The sequence below is a fragment of the Lycorma delicatula genome, chromosome 7, assembly GCF_047948215.1.
Source record: "Lycorma delicatula isolate Av1 chromosome 7, ASM4794821v1, whole genome shotgun sequence".
Lineage (NCBI taxonomy): Eukaryota > Metazoa > Arthropoda > Insecta > Hemiptera > Fulgoridae > Lycorma > Lycorma delicatula.
This window is the reverse complement of record NC_134461.1, coordinates 130,691,108-130,707,807: the sequence shown is the minus strand read 5'-3', so window position 1 is coordinate 130,707,807 and position 16,700 is coordinate 130,691,108. Positions and strand designations below refer to the sequence as shown.

Genomic DNA, 16,700 nt, shown 5'->3' with positions numbered 1-16,700 from the left:
GGTAACTTTTTTTATGTTTGTTACCATCGGTTTGTAGGCGATTCTTCATATTTAAAGTATTATTACGGGAAATTTTAAACGTTTAAATAAAAATTTTATTCGCTCCTGAGTTTCAGATATTTTGATACACGTTTGGTGGTAATTGCTACAGTTTCTGTTAATATGTATTTTGTTCTATCGAGGCACAGTTTGTTAGCTTTTTACGTATCTTGCGAACTGATTTTTTTGGTGTCGGCAACATTTTATTCTTTATACTGTTTCTTTATAAATAAATAAAAAAAAATTAATATAAAATTAAAAAAAATAAAACCGAATTAAAAAACACAACTCTACATTTCGAATTATTGAAGCCGGCCCGGATTAAAAGTCTGTGTTATATCGGGAAATTTTGTTCCGACGCTAATAAAAAAAATGAAACTGTAATTTAAAGAAGAATTAATACGATAGAAGGAAGTTACGATAGAATCAGTGAACCGGTGTATATGTCCGTATATACGGAACGTATACCGTATATACGTCGCATACTTATAATAATTATAGTGAAATATTTAATAAATGAATGATGATAAATGAAAATGTTTAATAAATGACTTATTTATAAGGAGTTTAAGTGTGATGTTAAATTTTGGCTACAAAATGATTTTTAGAAATTATTTTTGACGGTGTCTTTCTTTTTAAACGTAATATTTTTTTCTGTCATTTTAATGGATATCTGAACGCCTTGACCAGAGGTAATGTAACATATGCAGTTTCATAATAAAGTAAACGAAACTGTAATCAAGATATGAATGTGTTAGTTTTTTGTCTTTATTTACATATTTGTATTCGCATATGTATATTTATATTTACGGATATTCTCGTCTATGAGATATCTTACAAAATTGAATAATTAACATTTTTAAGTGTTATAATCTTCTGAAAATGTAGCCAATTTGATTAATTCTGCATTATATTAAATTTAATAATATTACTTTAAACGCATTCCAATAGTATTTTTTATCTTTTGTAATTAAATTGAATTTTTAATGTATTGGAACCGGATGTTAAGTCGAAAATCTCATTAGGACCCAAAGAATGCTGCAAAGAAATCGAGACATTTCATTTTCAATTATTATTATTATTATTCAGTTTTTAATATTTGATTTTTATTAATAATTACTTTTTAAATAAATAGCTAATAATATTTATTACCTTCGTAGATTTTATATCCGTAATTCGATGATCGGCTGAGATCAGATTATTACAATAAGTGATTTATTATACACACATAAATTCAAATTAAAAAATTACACCGCATAAATCACATCATTATTATTTATAATAAATAAAATTATACTCGTCGGTTAAAAAAATCTTCTGAAACAAGACTCATTATTAGAAGTATTTTAAACTCACCGTATAATGACTGTTACACGAATAAAATTTAAAAAAATAATAAAACCGTAAATAAACTTTTAAGTTAATTCGGTAGGAGACAATGTATGTTTTATCATACGAAAAGGCTAGATCGATAAAGAGAGACACCACAAGCGATTGAAACGACGCGAAGAAAGTGTCTGATGAGCCTGACGTACTGTCGGTTGCTGGACAGAATATTCGCTTCTACTTTCTCTACCCGGTTTTGTTGTGATATTACCATACTATAATAGATTTGACCTCGATGTAGACAACTTTACCCACCTGATTTTAAATTCTTTATTTATTTATTAAATAACTGTGCATCCGATTAACATGTAACACTTTAAAAATTTAATAGTGTTATTTATTTTTTGAACCCGAAAATAAAACGTCGCTAGATTAATTTTATGTAACCTTATTTACGTACGTTATTAATAATAATAATAATAATAATAATAATAATAATAATAATAATAATAATAATAATAACCGTTTTATGATTGTACAGAATATAGATCGATAAGATTATAAATTGAAATAATTTTGATTCGCTAAAACTTTTGGAACAAAAGATGCGCGAGGTGATATTTTTTTCAATAAATTATTTTATTACTATTTACTATTTTATTTTTATTTTCCCGGCTACGCAGTTAACTATACGCATAACGCGTGCTAGTCGAGTAAGATTTTTCACCTCGGGGGTTTTCAAGTCTTCAGTTTATGACTCCCTCAGAACCAAAAATTCTGGAAGGATCTATGTATGTTTGTCTGTTTTTTTGCTTGATTTATCGTTTGGACCGGGTGGACGTATCGGGATGAATTTTGACACGATAATTTTTGTGTACGAGGCGTTGATGCGATAAAAGTTTGGTCGAAATCGGTCTAAGGGGGTAGAGATATCCCTGTCCCCCTTACGGCCCTTGTAAGTAACCTTACAGCTCCCGCAACTCAAAGTTTTACTCGAAAGATAGATGGATTTTTTCCACATAGTTTAACACCCCTTCGGTAGCTAAGATACTTTCTGATGGTTTTTAGTCATTCGAAACAGTATTAAGGGGCGGGGGAAAAAACTCTATACATGCCTCGTTTCGTCACATTCTTGTACGATTAGATGGATCCTTTAAAGTTCTATGTCACTTTTGTTTAAGTATTTGGGAAATTTCATTCAGGAACGGTGCCTTTTTTTCCTTTGTCTGTTATCGTTTTACTTGATATTTTCAGACCGGATAAACCGATTTTTATTAAATTTCGTGCTATGACCCGTCCGAAAACGGGTCGCTGATTCCATTTAATTTTGGGTACGATCTGCCTAGCTGTTTGGTGAGAGGGTCTCGTACCTCAAAATTTTACTTGAAGAGTTGAATAGTTTTTATTATACTGCATAATCGCTTTCTCTCCAAGTTGTAGAAATTCAACCCGTTTAGTCATCGTTGCGAGGAAACAGGTTGGAGATATTTGCCGGCCTCCGTGGCGCGAGTGATAGGGTCTCGGCCTTTCATCCGGAGGTCCTGGGTTCGAATCCCGGTCAGGCGTGGCATTTTTCACATACGCTTCAAAAGATTCACCTCATCCTCTGCGAAATGAATTGCTTGACTGCGAACCCGGAGGTAAAAAAAAAGAAGATATTTAATTGTGATATTCAAGAAAAATAGTTAAAAATGTAAACAGATGAAAAAAAAATAAGACGTAGGCAGGTGAAAATATTAAATATATAAATAAATCGTAATTCAGAAGGAGTTATGAAAATTATTTGAATAAGTATTTATAGGTCGAACGGGATGCAGATAAAGCGTGTTTTTAATTTAAAAACTTTTTTTATTAGTATTATTTAAAGATTCATCGATAGAGTAAAAATAAAGTAAAACTAAAAGATCGTATACTCTAGACTATGATTATAAAAATTATTACGTCAAAACTGTTTCCAAATTAAAAAAAAAATGTTTTGTTATGAAAGTAAAAATTAGGGAGAATAAAATTGTTTTGTTTAAAATTGCTGGATTTTTTAAAGAATTTTTCATTCTAACAAAATATATAATCAAAATTCGGCTTTATTTCTGTGATCGGTACGAACCCATTTATGTTTTATTTGTTAAAATGAACGGAAAAGGTTTTAGTTCCGCTTTTAGAAACAGACTCGCGTACAAAGTATATTAATATTATCTTAGACTAAGTTAAAAGCATAGGATCGGTTTACAGTGTACAAAAATTTGAATCTAATGTAATATTTTTTTATCGTACCTGGAAAATTTGGTGTGAAATTTGTTGTTAATTTTCTTCTGTAGTTTTAATCTTGTCGGTACAAATTTGGTTTATGTATACAGCTGAAAAAGCAGGCTCACACAGACGCCGCCAGAAATAATGAACTACTTAAGATCATTGACCGAGAAATTCTTCTCGACCATTAATTCTCCGTTTTTTTTATTTGTTACTCGTTTATGTTTTCTTTGTAATATATATGTATATATAAAACTTATTTGAATTCACTTTCTGAAAAAGAAAAGCAGTTATTTATGAAAACTAGCCTACAGAAAAAACGAAGCCTCTTCTGTGGCCGTGTCGGTGTAGAATGAACGCGAATATTAAAAGATGGACGTTATTATATTCTAGCTTTGCAAACCTGTTTTTTGCAGAATAGAAACATTTGCAACACCGAGGTTCTTTATGGAAGATCTACTACGTGTTGTGTGTACTAGTAGGAAAAGAGTATAAATTATTTTTATAATTTTATTTATTTAGTAATTGACATTATACGTTTTTAAATTTGTTTTTAAGCGTAAACACTTTAATTTAAATTTAAATAGGCTACACATATCTCTTTTAAAATCCACTGGACAGACTTTCTAATTCATTAAAGGAAGGCATTTCTCTTAATTTTGATTCTTTTGTTTTTTTTCTTAAGTTATATTCTTTTATTTATTACCGCTCTCTTTTTCTGGTTTGCCTCCGGCCCCAGCGTAAGATAGCGTTTCTCAAAGTTTCAGAATTTGCAATCCAATTTTCAATCATAATTTTCATCGCGCCCCCCTTCATTCAATAAAGATGTATACAATAATAATGTATTTTTGAGTACCGCTATCTAACGGTGTAAAGTTATACTACTACCTTAATTACAAACCGTACAAATTACCAAGAATAAGTAAATTTATTGATACTTGGCAACACCGACCGCTGCATTGACAAAACCAGAATCGATGTCTCTCTATTGCTCTCTGTCTTACGTTCACCACATCGGAAATTCTCGCGGCTTCCCGAGGAGTTCCGTTTTGTCTCCAACATTTTGGAACTTCTGCGCGACTGTCTGCGCAAACGTGTATAAATGCTGCACATCGCTCGATTCCATCCGGTCTCAGTCGAGTCGATCTTTCTGTCGCTATCGAATCTATCGTGAATATGTATGTTCTAATTTGCGTGTTAATTACAATTCACAGTATTAAATATTCACAGCAGTAGATTTATACAGAACCACGGATAAATTTTTAAGCTGGCGTAAGCGAGCGTTAGACGGTAGTGAAGCATCAACAAAGGCATGCGCGAGCGCAGTTTCGAAAATTAGATAAAAATTAGAAGAAAATATACTCAAGAATGCTTAAATTTTGAGTTTACCAGTACTGAAATAAATGAAATAAAAAGGCCCCTGTTTGTCATTTATTTAAAATTTTTTGCAGCATACATCAAGAAACCTAATAAACTTAGAGTGCAATTGGAAACGCTTCATAGTGAGTACATTAACAAACCCCGAGAATTCTTCGAATTAAAATTAAAACCATATGAAAAACAAACATAATTTCTAAAAAAAAACTTGTTTGTGAATGAAAAAGCTTTACTGGCCTCTAAAAAAGTTTTATATAAAGTAGCCAGATGTAAAAAGCCTCACACCATTGGTGAAGAGCTTATTTTGTCAGCTGCAATTGAGGTTGTAGAAACTATGTTTGCAGATAAATTTGCCAAATAATTGCAGTCCATACCACCATCAAAGGATACTGTTGCCCGTCGAATCGGTGATATACCTGAATATGTACAGCATCAGCTTTTCGGGAAGTCGCGCGGCAAATTGTTTTCAATTCAGTTTGAGGAGGTAACAGATAGCAATAAAGATGCTCATTTCATTGCTTATGTTCGATTTTGTGATGATGTTTCAGCAGTAGAAGAACTGCTTTTCTGCAAACCAATAGAACTCAAAGCAGCAGCATTCGCATTATTTGTTATCTTAAATATTTTATAAATGAGGCAAATATACAGTGGAAAAATTGCATCGGAATATGCACCGATGGTGCTCGTTCAATGTCTGGAAGATTCCAAAGTATCCAAAGTAAGCACTTGTGAAACAAAAATCTGCACAGTGTGTGTGAACACATTGCATGATCCACAGAGAAGCTCTGGTTTCCGAAGAAATGAGTCCTGGTCTGAATATTGTACTAACGACAGTTGTAACCGTAGTAAATTGTATAAAAATGAGACCCCTAAAATCAAGAATCTTTTCTCGCACTTTGTAAAGACATGGGTGCAGTACATTCAGCGTTACTATTTTATTGCGAGGCAAGATGGTTATCACGTGGGAAATTCTTGCAACGTGTTTATGAAAATCGCCATTTTTCTAAAAGAAGAAAACCGACTGGAAGCTTAGAAGTTTCGAGACGGTTTATTTGTGATGGAATTTGCCTACTTGATCAACATATTCAAGAGATTAAATATCTTGAATCTTCAACTTTAAGGAAGATATACACGTATGTTGGATTAGAGTGATAAAGTTAGTGTTTTTTGAAAAAAATTGGAATTGTAGAGCAAAAATTTAAAGCAAAAAACCTAAAAACGTTTGCAAATGTGGATGAATGTGTTAAAACTTAGGCTGAAGAACAGCATGTGAAAGTTGTTTTTGTAACCGTTGAAAATCATTTAGCCATGCCAGAAAAGAGTTTTTAAAAGTATTTTCTTATTTATAACAACTCGGTAGCAAGTTACGAACGGGTATGGATCACTTTCAAATTACTTTCGAAGGGCTCACAACTACCAAAGAAATCACAGACTTCACGTCAAGTGGCGAAATCAAAAGTGGCGGATTTTCTACGGTGGCTGCTTTGTTTAGATCTCGGCTAAATATAAAAAAAGAAGTGAGAGTGTGTATTTCTAATATTAAACCTTCCTTCAAAAACCTTTGCTCTGGAAGACATGCCCAAGGGAGTGACTAATAATTTTAAACTTCCTTTTAATTTAGTATAGATAAGTTAATTATTAAATACATTGTGCAGTACCGATACAGTCCTATTTATAAGTGTATTATATCAGTGTAAATGTGTATTTCATTATTTATTATGTCAGAGTGTATTTTTTTGCTTTCCTTTCAGTAAATTAATAATATTTTCTTTTCGATATGTTCACGCTTCTCATTTAGTGTTATCATGCCGCCTAGTAGGGCGCGCTCCACAGGCTGAGAAACACTGCCGTAATATATTACTTAAGAGGATGAATGAGGATGATATGTATGAATGTAAATGAAGTGTAGTCTTGAACAGTCTAGGTCGACCGTTCCTGAGATGCGTGGTTAATTGAAACTCGACCGCCAAATAACACCGGTATCCACGATCAAGTAATCAAATATAAAAGTAACTCCCTTTACTGGGATGTAAATTCTATGCCTGACCGTGATTATAATTCCGATCGTTTGGAAGGAAAACTGCATTTTATGCTACGGATACCTGCAAATGTTAATCTCAAGAAAAGCTGCATCTCCTTTTCAGGAATAATTAGTTTTCATGTAGAATCATTTACAAGTTAATCGTAAGCCATTTTTAATTCAACTTAATGATGCTTCTTACCTATTGTTCAGTCATTTTACTGATTTACCTTAAAACAACATTAATAAATTAAAACAAACATTAATTTATTAAGTTTCTGTGAAGGTCGAACTTCACTTTGACCGCTAAATTATATAATTTTACTTAGTTTATGTATATTAAAAATGAGAAAAAATTCAATTTTGGAAATTTAATAAAAAACAAATTTATTTTAAATTAAAAAGCGTTTTACACAAAGTAATATTTCAATTTTTTAAATTTCTATAAACAAACGAAAAAAATTATCTAGATGGATTCCACCTCCCCAGCCCCAGTTAATCCTACCCCACCGCTTCGATACGGTCTTAGAATTTTTGTTTTTTTATTTTTTACTTACATTACCTTAACATGACCTTTCTTAAATTTATAGGTAACTGATTTTATATTACTGTAATATTAGGTATTGTCCCTTTTGTTATACTTTTTTTTTAATTTGTGTATGGTTTTACTTCAACTTTACTTGTTAAATTTTCTCTTTAGTTTTAGTTTTTTTCTCTCTCGAAACTTTTTTTTCTACAATTAACGAGTTTTCTTTAACTTGCTCTTTTTTAGAAAGTTTTTTTTTTACTTTAAATTAAAGTCTCTCCTTTGTTTATTTCCTTTCTGATTTTTGTTTAAATCCTAATAGATTTTATGTAAGTGTTCAGTGTTGTCTTTTTCTTTTTGTTTTTTAAACAAAAAGTTTTTTAAACTTGACGAATTGTTTTTTATGAAAGTGTTTTTAGTGAAAATCACTAAATACACTTACATCTTTAACCTAGTTTCTTTCTCTTTCTTTTTCTTTTTTTTTACTTATAAAATCAGTAGTGTTTTCTTTCTTCTAATCTCTCCTGATAAGGAGCTAATGTTGCGGTTTTTTAATACGAAAAAACTGGCTAGATTGGACCTCATTAAGTAACCGTTATAGTGCAACAAAACTTTGAATATTTATTTGAAAATTGCAATACGTGATTTTTTTTTTTATAAATTAATTAAATACAAAAAAGACGGTAGTTTTTTTATTGCTTTATCATTATATCGCTATATTAATAACATATTACATATTTATACTGATCTTTAATTCATGTAAAAAAAAAACTTTGAGAACTGCCTCTCTAAGAAAAAACAAGTTTTGACTACTGCCGGTGATGCGTCATCATAAACGATAAGATAGACTAAGATGTATAGCGTAATTGAATGAATGATTGTGGCGTGCGTTTTGATTAATATCTCCCGACTGGCTCGACATAAATTCTTCAAAAACGACTCAAAAATGTTTTACATTTGGGGAATTCAATTTTGAATTTAATTAAAATAGATGAGGCAAGTTTTCTACTTTTTGTGTAGCGGTCGTAGAAAATTTAGATTAGTTCTAAAAAAGTATAAGCCATTTAAATTCCAAAGTTTTATGTAGATCGAATTAAGGGCGAGAAGATTCAGCGTTATTTGAAAATACCTCGCATCTCGAAAACCCGTTAAACAAAATTCTTAAAATTTAATGATTTTACTACTTTTCCTTTGACATCGTTATATTTCAAATAAATCCATTCCTCTTAATCTGAAAATATTTTTCATAAAATTTTAAATCGTTAGTTTTTTACATGTTTTCTATAACTTAGTATTTCAACTCGGTTCTTTTTTTTTAGTTGGGCCGATTGAGGACCACATGAAGCAACATTTTTCACCCATCTCTCTTTCAATTATTCTTTTCTGTTCATCCGACAGTTCTTCATCGTTTAGCTTTTTCGTCTTCTATTTTCTGACTGCTGGGTTTTTTCTATTAATTTTATTTGGTAAAGATTACTTCTGAATTTGTATTCGTTTTCAGCTATTTCTACTGGTTCTAGAATTTTCTCAAGATTTTCCTTTCTTTTTTTCTGTTCTAATTATTTCACCTGGTTTCAAATTGAAGACGCGTTCTGATTACGTACAGGCCTTCTGGTTCGATTGCCGTATTGTAATATCTGATATTGACTTTTACTGAGATTTTTTTTTTGTTGTAAATATTTTTTGTTAGTCCGTCGGCCAATTCGTTTTTCTCGTTTTTGTTTGATCATCGTCTTTACCTAAACTGTTAATTTAGATTATTCCTCCCAGATGTTTAAATTTATTGATTTTTCCGTATTTCGTATTTAGGAACTCGGGGAATCTTTGATGTTTGTCACGGGTTCTGTTTTTTTCTTAAGAAAATGTTTAGCCGTACTTTGTCTGCGATTTCTTTTAAATGGTGTACGTAGCGCTGCCGTTTTGAGATTGTCCGAAAAAATTTTAATATCTTCGGTAAAGGCTAGGCAGTTAATTCCGATTCTTTTCAGTTTCAGACCCGACTTTCATAGGCGGTGTGTTCCAATTTCTTTCATCTTTTATGCCGTTTTTAATTAATTTTTTTTCAACTAGATACTTCTGTAAAATTCTGTTTCCGTATTTGTCACTGATTTACTGTATTAAGTCTCTTAATTTTAATTATTCTGCCATTTTTGTTACCTTTCTTTTATGTCATTTAAATCTTATATCGATATGGTTACATCTTTAAGCGTCAGACGTATACTTTCCGTACATGTTTCGACCGAGAGTCCGTACATCTAACATTTCAAAATAAAGATAATATCATTATACGGTATCTATTCTAATATATTCCAGAATAAATTTAAATAGATTATTATTGAGACGAGTTCATATTTATACCGATGAAAGCCGGAAAACTATAAAACTACCTCTCGTGTTTCGATTACACTGATAAACATAATTTTTGTTTCCTAACACGCGTACATGATTTTAATCTCTTTTTTGATGCTGAAAACGAATATGAACTCGAATCTTTCTACCACCCATCATCTTTGAAAAAGTTTTAGATTTTAATTAAAAGATTTTTTTCATTTTTTTACGTATAGTTAGCATTTTAAGCTCTTCTCTTGTATTTTGTTAGCTCATTTTTTATTGTTTAACTTTTTTAACTTAATTTGTAAGCTATAAATCAACAATACTACACAAAGAGCCGTCATGGACAAGATTAATCATGTCTGTGCAGGTCAAAACATGTAGCTGAAAACACAGCTGTGTTGTTTGCATTAAGCACTGGATTTAGGAACGGATTAATTTTGTTCAGTCTTATTGCTGTCTTAAGTTTGTTAACAGTGCAGTGTCTTAATGCCTCGAAATTGCGTACGCGATGTGGATGCCGTTTGTTATGTATGTGGTGAGCTTACCGTAAAATCAAATAGAAAAAACATTACACCTTTAATTAAAAAAGCATATCGTTTGTATTTTCAGTGTAAAGTTGGTGATCAGCATAAGACTTGGATTCTTCATATAGTATGCACTAATTTTTCTGTATATTTAAGAGGATGGCTGAAAGGTACGCGGAAGGCTTTGCCATTTGGTATACCTATGGTTTGGCGTGAACCAAAGGATCATGTACCGATTGTTACTTTTATTTAACAAGTGTGTGTCTGAAGTTTCTGAAACATCTAAACGTACTGTAAAACATCCTTCATTGCAATCTGCAATCAGGCCTGTACCTCACAGTGAAATTATTCCATTTCCTGAGCCACCTATGAACTTCGAAAGCAGCTATGAAGAATCAGGCAGTACTGAAGAAGACAACAATGATTTTGATTTTGAATTATCTTCCGATAAGCCACATCTTATATCACAAGGTGAATTAGATGACTTGGTTAGGGATTTAAATTTATCAAAAATTCAAGTTGAACTGTTAGGATCAAGACTGCAAGGTTGGAATTTACTTCAAAAAAATACAAAAATTTCGGGCTTTCGAAGCCGATAAAAAAAACTTTCTCAGCACTTATGGTTAAAATAATTTGGTTTATTGCACAAATATTGATGAGCTTATGTTGCACTTAAGACAAGTTCATAAACCTGAGGGCTGGCGCCTTTTCATAGATTCGTCCAAGTATAGTTTAAAAGTGGTTCTACTACACAACGGTAACAAATATCTTTCGATACCAATCGCTTACGGTATTAATTTGATAAATTATAAAAAACATAGCTGGAACATACGTGGTGATTTGAAAATTGCAGCTATTTCTTTAGGCATGCAGTTAGGCTATACTAAGTACAAGTGTTTTCTTTGCGAATGGGACAGCCGAGCTAGGGATAAACATTATATTACTAAAGAGTGGAAGAAACGAGACAACTTAACTCCAAACAGGAAAAATATTATCCGTGACCCCTTAGTTGAACCCAAAAAAGTATTTTTACCCCCTCTCCATATCAAGGTAGGACTAATGAAAAATTTTGTAAAAGCAATGATGAAGTATAGTTCCAGATTTTCGTACATCAGGCAGAAATTTCCGATTGTAAGCGAAGGAAAAATTAAAGAAGGAATATTTGTTGGTCCTCAAATAAGAGAGTTAGCCAAAGATAATTTTAAATAATATAAACTCAATATTAAATAATATAGAAAGTGGAGCTTGGGCTTCATTTAAAGATGTTTGCAAAAGTTTTCTCGGCAAAAAAATCCTACAATTATCATGATATTGTTAATCAACTTCTTACTTCATACAGAACTACGGGATGTAATACGTCTTTGAAAATATATTTCCTCCACTCACATCTGGATATTTTCCCGGACAACCTCGGAGACGTACGTGACGGATACGGTGAACGTTTTCACCAAGACATTTCGGTGATGGAAAGCCGCTGTAAAGGGAAATGTCATACTAACATGCTAGCCAATTACTGTTGGACATTAATTCGGGATGTACCTGAGGCTATTTATAAAAGAAAAGCATCAGCCAAATCATTCTAACACAGGTATGGCCATGCAGAATTATAAATTTTACAGATTTTAACTATATTTTCCCTTAATTTTTTGAACCGTAATTTATTTAAAAGTAAAAGCGATAGAAAAATTGTATATACAGATCTGTAATGTACGTAAAAAAGAAATTAAAAAAATGGTATCACACTAGAGAAACATTAAAATTTTTTTTTGTCTATTAGCGTTATGTTTACTGGGATAGTTTACAGGCGTATATAACGTGTCGTAAAAACTATATTACTCGAAGAACCGGTTTTGCTTTCCAAATGCGTGTGGTGTTATAAGGTTGACTACTTAAGGCCTGGAGATTAATTTTAGAAAGCAGCTTTAAGACGAATAAAGCCCCTACGTGGAATTTGTAAATCGAAGGAATCATTTGATAATGTAAGATGGAATCAAATGTTATTTAAGAGAAAAGTTATTTACGATCTGTATTAGAACCAGCCTGCAGTTTATAAGAAAAAAAGATGAAATAAAGGTGAGCTCTTATTCTGAAAGAAGTTATAAAATATAGTCTGTACCGGTTTCGTTGCAGTTGTGCTTTTGAAAAAGCAATACAGAAATTGAAAGACAGATTTAAGAACGTAGTAACCATCCTAGAGAAAAAATGAAGTTAAGATTTGTTGTTATTGTACTGTTCTTCGGCAGAAATTAAAAAGAAGAAGACATTCTGAACGGCGTGGATTTATTGCTAGGAGAGAATTCCAGTCTGAAAAAAAAATAAATAAAGCAAAGATGATGAGAATTAACAGAAAAGAGGATAACGAGGAATTAAGTACTAAGGTGTTCCAACACATTTATACCAGAAGTAAGAGATTTAGTTATTTATGGATTTGTAAAATTACAAATGACGGACGAAGTATGCGGTCATCAAAAGCAGAACGGAATAAATAAAGAGAGCTTTCATGCGTAATGGAAAGAATTTATAAGCCGGTATTAAATATAGATCAAATAATTAGAAAGAAATTTTTAAAAATGTTAGCGTGAAGAGAAGTGATTTTTTGGTGAAACGTGAACGATAGGTAAAACAGAAAGGTAAAGAGTAGAGACGTTTGAAATGTGATGTTGCAGAAGGACGTTGAAAGTTAGATAGGTAGACAAAATTCGAAACAAAGATCTAGACGAATGCGTCGAGAGGATTTGTTCATCTCTTATATAGACCAACAAACTAGGTTAATTGATCGTGTATCAAGACGAACGTGTTTATTAAATTAGATAGTACGAAGATTATTCGGTGAGTTCTCGGGCTGAAAACGAAAACAAGATTTTTCTGACATTTTTTTTCTTTTAACGTAGTGTCACCTATTCGATTCGTTAACACCGGCGACTTTTTAACTTTTTAATACTCTCAGAATATGCGATTTATTCAACAAAAACTCGTTTTAAAATAAGCGGTTATTTGAGCTTTGACATCATTATTTGAAATAAATCATCGTCCAGAGAACCGTTTCTTCAGGTTTGCGAAAATAAAGTAATCGCTGGGAGCCGATTCCAGCAAATATTTCGAAGCGTAGATCATGGAGTTTTGAAACAAAAACCCGAGACGTGTATCCTGGCTTATTTTCGCGGTGAAGGAACACCTTCTTTTTGGCCAGTTGTAGACGTTTAGCCTGAAAACCGCAATTTATTGCAATTTTGTATAAGTTAAAAAAATATAAAACGGTTTAAAATTGTGTATAAACATTATAAAAAGTGAAAGTAATTTTAGTATTCGACGTTTTTAATCTGCCAAAATGAAAATCAAACCGTCACAGATTATTATAAAGGAGAGGACTCATGACTCGCTGTGATACAGTTTAACACAGTTTCTTGGCGGTTTCAGGGCGTATATGTATAAATACGGCCTGGACCACACGGATCGCTGCCCCGACTGCGATGAGGAAGAAACTCCTAATCACGTGCATCTCTCTTGCCCGCGCTTTGATCAAGAACGCAGGGAGATGTTAAATATGTTAGGCTTGGAAGATATGTTCCGTCCAGAGGACTCACAAAACATAATGCTAAAAGGAGTTAAAGAATGGAAAACGGTTGAGAGCTATGTTAAAAAGGTGATGGATAAACAACATATTTATGAAGAGTCACGCGCTTAGGGAGCCCCCCGAGCACGTAGAGGTCGCCTCTGCGCAATGAGGCAGTGGGCACTCCGCATTTCGATGCCTGAAGGCGTAACACTCCCCTGTATCAGACGAAATGCTCTCCGTGAGCGGTCCCAGGAAGGGAAGGGGAGAAAAATAATAGTACTGCTACTGGTCAGCGATGAATACGTGATGGGGAACAACGTATTAGAATATCATATTTTTATCGTCGGTTATTTTCTTATAATTGTCTAAATTGTGTTTTTCCGAAAAATCGCCTTTTTTTATTTTCACACAGACGAAACAACACAAAAGGTGTTAGTGTACAGTAACGTGGTAAAATCGTACCCCAAATTAAATGACGCTTAGTCATTTATAGAAAGATTATTGTGCAAGATAACAAATAAAGTAAATGGAACACAGGTATATATTTCATTATAAAAACTCAATCTTACTAAACGGTATGTTTATTTCTACAGCGAATCGGTAGCCTTGTGTAGGGTTTTTAGAGTCGATTAACCGACCGGTAAATTTTTTAGAAGAATTACCAAAGTGTTTTACGCTGTATAGAACTTACTTAGGGCCTTCCGCGCTTCAGTTACATCTGTGTCTATGCAGTGTGATTTTGTAAGCGGTTCGTACATGTACGGCATACCAGTGTATTGTTAATATTTATTTTTGCTTTGTATCGAGTAAGTAGTAGTTTACGTTACATTTAACAGTCTGTTTATTATATGTTAATACACGGCAACATTTCAAGGACAATGATTTTACGTAATTGCTGCAAATATAATGAATAGAAAAATAAAAATACGCGTAAATATTTCAGGAAAAAATCCATTTAAAAACTAGAATCTCTATTTAATTATGTTTTTGTATGTTGTTTTATACGCACGGTGAATATTTTAATTTTATTTTCGTAGAATATACGTGATAAAATTATTAACTGTGTCGTAAATACTCTGGCCGTAATCGTTTGCTATGATTCACTTTCTATTAAATTATTTTCGGCTTAATTACCTGTACTTCGTACGGGAAAATACTGGCTTGCTCTTAACCTCTTTTTTATACGTCCTACTTTTCTAACTCTAGAAAATTTTATATCTCAAATCAATTTGCAGTCGATGATTAATCGTATCGATATCAAGTTATCCGAATTACGATCTATTATCGTCTTAAAATTTTATTCTTCACCCGACGGTTTTGTCAAAGTTTATAACATTTTAGGGATGTAATTTGAATCTTAAAGCACCTTTATCCGGTTCACTTTCCTAAGAACCGTCTAAAGGGGAATTCTATTATAGTTTTTCACAGAATTTCGTAGTTAGCATTTATGTTAAATTCGGTCTAAAGGAAAATTCTATTATAATTTTTCACAGAATTTTGTAGTTAGTATTTATGCTAAATTCGGTCTAAAGGGAAATTCTATTATAATTTTTCATAGAATTTCGTAGTTAGTATTTATGCTAAATTCGGTCTAATGGGAAATTCTATTATAATTTTTCATAGAATTTCGTAGTTAGTATTTATGCTAAATTTTATTTTCATGTTTAGCGTGTAGAAATACTCCAGAGAATTATTAATTTCACGCTTATTCATTTGTTTCTGCAAATGTTCAAAGAAAAGTCCCAGTTTCTTTTTACCGCGATGATTTTCACAGCCGATAAATCAAAAAATATTCGCGATCTTAAATTAAAACCTCTTTTAGAGTCGGTTTAAAAAAAAAATCGGAGAAGTGTTTTTCGTAAAACGTACAAGTTTTCATCTGTGCAAATTAAATATTTTATCGCCACAGATTCGAAAGGTATACTGAGAATAGGGAATAATACGACATTAACTTAGTTTAACTGTCCTAAGGATTTCAAGAAAATTCCTTAACTCCTTATCTAAACTCCTTAACTAAGAACACTTTCATAGTTTTTCTGTGACTAGAACGTGTTTCTCTTAGTAATAGTGGTGCAAGTATCCCTGAATGTAGTATTTAAACTACAGATCGGGACATACGCATCTGTACGTTACTTTTAGCAGATGGCCAAATCTTGCTCGCAGAACATACCTTAGATCTATCCGTTTATCTGCTAAGAAATGAATTCTTAATGTATCCATATTTTTTAATTTAGATCGTGTTATTCCTTTAATTCATAACGTATAGATCACAAAAATTTTCTCCTACTCAGTATTATTGTGGGGTTAATATGTCGTAAATATGTAGTAAATGGGGCTAAGTCTGTCGGTGTTCACATAAAACGTCATCGCGATGTCGGTGCCGCCAGAAATCTCAGTTTGGTACGAGTGCTTTTGTCGTGTCGCACTCCAGTTTACTGCCATGTTTAGCCGATCTGCACGCGCTTTATATCATTTATGAATTATTACCGGTTACAGGGCCGACAAACGTTTCCTTCTTGTTCACGATTTGGTGAATTTAATCGCCCGGTAAATTTCTTTTTCTCTGGGACAGTTAAATCTTTTTGGTGATTAACCACACGCCCTGTCTTACTCCTGTTTTAATTTCGATTTTTTCTGAGAATTCGCCCACGAATTTTACTTACGATCTTTTTTTTTGTAAGTCTGTTTAGTAATTTTTTTGGAATTAACACCAAATTCTTCTAGGATGTTAAATAAGGAAGTTCTATCGAT

The 16,700-nt window shown here is 32.3% G+C and overlaps 1 protein-coding gene across 2 annotated transcripts in view; it reads right to left on the bottom strand.

Annotated features, from left to right (window-relative positions):
- Positions 1 to 3,981, bottom strand: part of LOC142327967 (organic cation transporter protein-like) — a 77,204-nt gene extending 73,223 nt beyond the window's left edge. The window contains exon 1 of one of the 2 annotated variants that reach the window (XR_012757132.1): positions 3,637 to 3,981. The gene's annotated coding sequence lies outside the window, so the exon portion shown is untranslated. The remainder of the gene's footprint in view (positions 1 to 3,636) is intronic. The other variant, XM_075371392.1, reaches the window with a different exon arrangement.
- Between the last annotated feature and the right edge of the window lie 12,719 nt (positions 3,982 to 16,700).